The following is a 6068-nucleotide window of genomic DNA, read 5'->3' as shown; positions in this document are numbered from 1 at the left end:
TCTTCTGCTAAAATACTGTTGGTTTCTAGAAGAAAAAAGAGGTAAAAGGAAAAGGTAAAAGAATAAAGAACACTGTGAATGACTTCCTAATATAAAAATATGATCCAATGTTTACTGAAGACTGAGTTTAAACCTATCTGGTTTTAAAATCTGTCCTTGGTCATAAAGAAACAACCATGAGGACAAAACTGGCTGTGCCAGACATTCAGATGCTGTCTGGCTGCTCGCTGTCATTTTACATCACTAAGGAAACAGCAAGGTTGCAAATCTGAAAAACACGTGGGTACTGTGGACCCACTAATTTCAACAACTTCATAGTTAAATCAAAGTGGATCATGAATATCTCACCTGATAATTGTGGTGCATTTCAGAGAAAGCTTTTCCACCTCTGAAGGATGCTTTAAACCCAGTGTAATCTGATGTCAGTGGAATTGAAGCACATGCTTTAGTGCTAGGCTGAACTGAGTGCTTACTCAGTGAATAGCCACAGGCAGACCTGTGCCCAGCCTGGGTCTTTGCAGACAGGCTCTGTCTCACAATTTCAACATTAATTTGCATAACTGAGTTTCATTGTATTTTGAGGTTTGCATAGATTTCCAGTGCTAAAAACTAGAACCCAACTGTTTTTAAGACATGCAATTTCATAGTACTAGCCTGTCTTCCTCATTTACTTGTCTGACATCTAAGATGTGAAGATGAGAAAAGGAACAGCTAACTCTCAGACTTACAGTGCTAATTTATATTTAACAAGCTAAAACTAGCTGGAAGGTACCTAGTAGCTATCAAATCAAAGGGAAAGCCAGTAGATCCTCATAACTCAGAGGAAGTGGGAGACTGTATTTTAAAGGAGTTTCAAGTTAATAATCATCATTAGGGAACATTGTTCTCTAAAATTGCAGTAGAGAGAGCACTGAAGAATGCAGGAATTAGTCTTATCCATTTTATTAATGGGCACTGTTACCTTATGCTGGACTTCTAAGGTTTAGATCTTTCTCTCAGGTACATTAGTATCAATTGAAAATAATTCCTCTGCTATCAGTAGAGTTTACACAGTAAATTGCATAGTAAACTTCATCTTACACTTGGGCTCTTGGCATCCACCTTTAAAAATAAAATTTTCAGAGAAACCATGTCAAAATATTTGGTAATTTATTTATTTAAATCAGTTTTTTAACAGTCAGTGGTCCAATATATTAAGGTAAGACCATCCAGATTTGTGTCATTTTCGGTTCCATGAGTGCTTTAGGAGTCTGCCCTCACCAGTAAGCATATTTTGAATTTTCCAATCATGAATGTGATAAATGTTGAGAAGGGAGCCCTTTAATCATGAAAGAAATTGATTGTTCTCAGTAAGTCCATTAAGATATTTTTTGTGTCCCAGATGGTCTTTTGGAATAACTGGTCTTAATTACAGCCTTTTTAGAAATAATGACTGTGTGTCACTTTTCCAAGTACCCTGGCAGATTAATATGAGCTATTCTGGGGTATAGATAATTCACCTTTTAGAGAACAAAAATTTTTTGCAGTATAAGTTTAAGATTCCCAGATCTACAGTCTAAAAATTGAAGCTTAGTCTGAAACAGAGTAGGCACTTCTGAGTACAGGACCTCATAGGGATGAGTTCATGTCTTTAGCAGCACATGAGCTTGTAGGATGAGGGCTAGGAAATATCCTGACATCAGTCAAATTTTTTTTCTGTAATCTCACTGGTCTTTCAGACTGGGATCGATGTCCCAACTATGAAGAAACTTACAATTGCTCTTCATTTTGGATGGATGAGCCCTAGATATATTCACTGAAAATGTTCAACTTCCTGTCTGGCATTTGTTTAAATGCCTGATCTCCTTTAGTCTCAATACAAGTTTAACCTCACAAATAGTATTCAGAAACCTGCCCTTCCTTACCCAGTCTCTGTTCTTGGTGCTTCACCAGCCAAGAGATTCCTAGGAAGAAGCTCAGGTTTCCTCAGAACACAGTGAACTTATTTATGCATATTTCTGTTAACACTGCTATGAACAAACACACTTTCCCTCTTTCTCTTTCTTTACTTAACCAGGATTTTAGAGTGCAGGATTTGCAGTGTTAGCTTGTAAAATTCACAGACAGAAGTCATCTGCCTCCTTCCTTTTTCACAGAAAAAATCCACAATTGATTGGAAGCAATTTTACTCTTTTAAGTGTTTTTATGGCTGATTGTGGGGTGAAAGAGGAAACATATGAATTGCCTACTTGTGGTATCTCCAGAGGAAGGTAGATTCTCCTTTTGTTGCCCTGTTTTTGCACATCACTGACTGCTCCTAAGCGAGCTATAAAACGATGATACGATTATGCACAGCAGTAATAGAATCAAGATGAAATGTTTCTCAAGAGCCTTTCTGTGGTAAAGGTAGGGCTCCCCACTGTTTGAAGCCCTATGAATGGTCTGCTCCACTTCAGGCAGTTATTGTTAGAAAAGTTAGCTGAGATTCTGCTCTGGCTGAAAAATGCTGCGTAGGCACATCCACTGTAGGAGTGTGAGCCTTGGCCTTCCTTTATAGTTGAAAACAGATTGGAAGAGGAAAGGAACATTTCTTCCTGTGGACCCACTCTGCCCTCCTGGCAGGAAGCTCTTTGCAGCTGCACTGCTGGCCACCTGTGACAGCAGCACTCAATAGCTGGATATCCTGTTGTACGGCTCGGCTGCTCAGTCATCCAGGACTCCTATGTGGAATGTAAATTGTGACTTTCCAGGGTTTTAAGCATGCCAGGATCAGGTATGAAAAGAAAAAAAAAAGGATGCTGAAACTTGCCAAGCACCGATTCTTTTTGGCACACTGCAAATAATGCATTTGGTTTTCAAGACATGCTCACGTGTGTGGATGAGAACATGTGTGTAGCAGCAAAATACAAAGACATTTAATCTCGGCCATGGTTCCAGATCCTCAGCAAGCTATTGAGCAGCTAGCAGTTGGGGGAGAGCAACTGAAATGAGTAAACATCAAAACTAGCCACAAAATTTCAACCTTCAGATGTAAAATCCAAATTTGTTTAAACAAGAATGTCAATGAAAGAACCTCAGTTTTGGCCCTTCTCCATTCCTTTGTGTAGTGAAAGCAAAATTGGAGCATGTGATTTCCTCTCCCAGAAACATGGTACAGAGGGAGAAGTGGATATTAAAATAAAGTCTGGAAAAATCTCCATATGAATCACAGCTTTAGATCAAGTTAGATTATTTTTAGTGACTTTGTACAGTTGAAGGTATTCCGTGTATCCCGGGGTCTAAACAATTTGACTGAAAGGAAGATAAGGAAACAGATTTACTTCATGATATTATACATTTGGGTAAGTATTTTACATTATTCTCTTTGTAGCACCAAATCTTGCCCTGCAATATACAGACTGTCTTGCTTATTTCTATTGTAGTTCTGTATTTTTATATATGTAAGTTAAATAAAACATAGGATTCCTAGGAGTTTAAAAGTTGAATGAATGGACAGACTGTCACTCAGACTTAATCCATCTGGTAACCAAATCAGCATGGACTAGTAAAACACCTCTGTACTAGAGATGCATGCACCTTTTCTACAGGAAGCCCCTTGGCAATGAATTTTAGTGAATCTTGCAAACTCATTTGATGTTTCTGAAAAAATAGTGAAATTTGTTTAAATGAACATAAAATCTAAATTTAGGAGATAAACCTGTTAATATGATCACTTGCAATGGCCATGTTTTGGGAAGTTTGCTTTACGACTTTAAACACACAAACTTAACTTCCATAAATGCACTTATTGTTGTGCACTGATAAAACTGCAGCAAATGTATACATACATTTTTTTCCATGTTTCTGCCCACGTGAAATACTAACTATGAGGTTGTTTGGTGTCTTTAAAGCTGACAAATTTCAAGGACTTAACATAAATTAAGAAAAGTTTTTCAGAACTAATAGCTCCAATAACAGGGCCCACAACCCACAACACAGTAATGTATGAGCTATTCCATTGTGTCAGAGGTTTCCTTCGAGGCTGATGCAGCAGTTATGGGTGCTCAGTTACAGATTAGTGTGTTTGAGTGTGAGAGAGAAGGGTCCTATTTGTTCAAGCTGAATGAAACAAAGCTCATACATAGTGAATGTGTTCAGAGATAAAGGGACCCAGTAAAAGTGTTGACCCGGTGTCCTCTGATAAGAGATTCAGAGATATGAGCACAGAAATTATCTCTTTTTGGGGCCCGCCTTTGTCAATAGATAGATCCTAGATACATCCTTTCTAAATAATGAAAGGGCATTGAAGAAACTATACTCACTCTTTTTCTAAAAGGAAAATTCTCTAAGATTCACTAAGCCAGACAAGTAGTTGAATCGACTTGAAAGAAGGAATGATGGATCCGAATAAGTTGTGATCAAAACAAATCTTGAACCCTACTGTAATTCAGGAGATTTAACACTGAGTGGTCAGTCCTGTCTCATCCCTCTTTAATAAACCCCAAATTAGCCAAAAGCAAAGCAGTCCATCCTAATGGAACACCTTTAAATTAACTGGACTTATGCCAGGGTTGCATTTGACCACACAAGTGACAGTAAAAACAAAAAGACCAACCAATATATCTAACATGATTTTATTAAAAAATTCAGATGAACTTCCATGGAAAATGTTGTGTGCTGATCCCAGAGTCCCACTTGGTCTGTTTCACTTTCTGCAGTAAAGTAGAATTAAGTCTTATTTTAAGTAACTGCCTTCTCCTATAACATGAAAAACATTAATTTTTTCTAATATATATTTTTAAAAAATACTATTAATCAAAAAAATTGATGTCTAGATTTTTTCCAGATGAGCAAACATTGGACTGGGTATTCTCAGAATTGATGGTCTCTCCTTTTAATTTCATTGAGAATGCCTTTGTTTTGTTTGCAGGAACTCATCTTTCCCCATATGAGTATGTAAAAGGTCATATGTTTCCGCAGCATTTCTGCCAAACACAGTAAAAAGAAAAGGTCTTTAGAATCATGACATGCTCACGTACACAAGCTCTGGTGGTTCAGAAGAATGCTTATTTTTTTGCTCCTTTTCTCTTTTCTTATTCACTGTTAAAGTAAAAATTATAATCTTAGTTCTGTTGAGTCATTTGTCCTTTTATTGAAAACTGATTTTCTTCTTTGGAGAGCCCCGAATGTTAAGTCCACCCTGGAATTATATGTGTGAGTCCAGTTTGCTGTGAACCTTACCTAGGTGTCAATACTGTTTATTTTACAAGTCTTACAGCTGATAAGAATAATTGCTACCCTTATGTCTGATTACAGTACAAAGAAGAAAACAGAGCACCAGTCCATGATGGTGACAAAGTACTCAGAGACAACCACAGATTAGAGATATCATTATTATATGTGCACTGGTAATTGGGAGCTACAAAGCAACCCCTGGAGAATATGATGGTATTTTACTGTTTATTGATGAATTTGCTACTATTATTATTTGGAATTACTTAGCTAACTATATGTCAAAATATCTCAGAAGTATCCTATTGGTTAGATTGAAGTCTTGTTCTTCATAGGAAGATAAACCAATGCTCCAGATATCTTCCAGTGCCACAGTAGCTCCCATTATCCTTTTTGTCCCCCAAAATCTGTTGGACAGCTGGAATATTTTTTTCTTCCTCCTACATATTAGAGTTGATGAGGTCCAGATATAAGGCTGTTTCAGCTTCTAACTTGATTCTTAACTATCATAAAGCTTTTATTCCAAGCTGAATTTTCTGAAAAAAATTTCACAGGTTGAGAAAAAATAGGTCAGAATTATTTCTTCGAGCCTGAATAAAATGCTGCAGTTGTAGTAGACACACACACAAAGATCAAATACATCTCATAAAAAATCATGTTTTTTCAAAGTCACTGCTCATGCATAAGAGTAGATTTCCTTTCTCAATAGTGACAGGTTCCAGCTATAAAAATTGCTAAGCAGTATTCCTGCTAAGCAAAAGACCAGAGCATTACTGCACAGTCTGTTATGGCTCCCAAAATCCCACCCCATGAATTTCAGTTAGGAAAAAAAATGGATATATATATATATAGGAGATCTATAGTATTATTGGATAGGC

The sequence above is a fragment of the Geospiza fortis genome, unplaced genomic scaffold, assembly GCF_000277835.1.
Source record: "Geospiza fortis unplaced genomic scaffold, GeoFor_1.0 scaffold98, whole genome shotgun sequence".
NCBI classification, from domain to species: domain Eukaryota; kingdom Metazoa; phylum Chordata; class Aves; order Passeriformes; family Thraupidae; genus Geospiza; species Geospiza fortis.
This window is presented reverse-complemented; position numbering follows the sequence as displayed.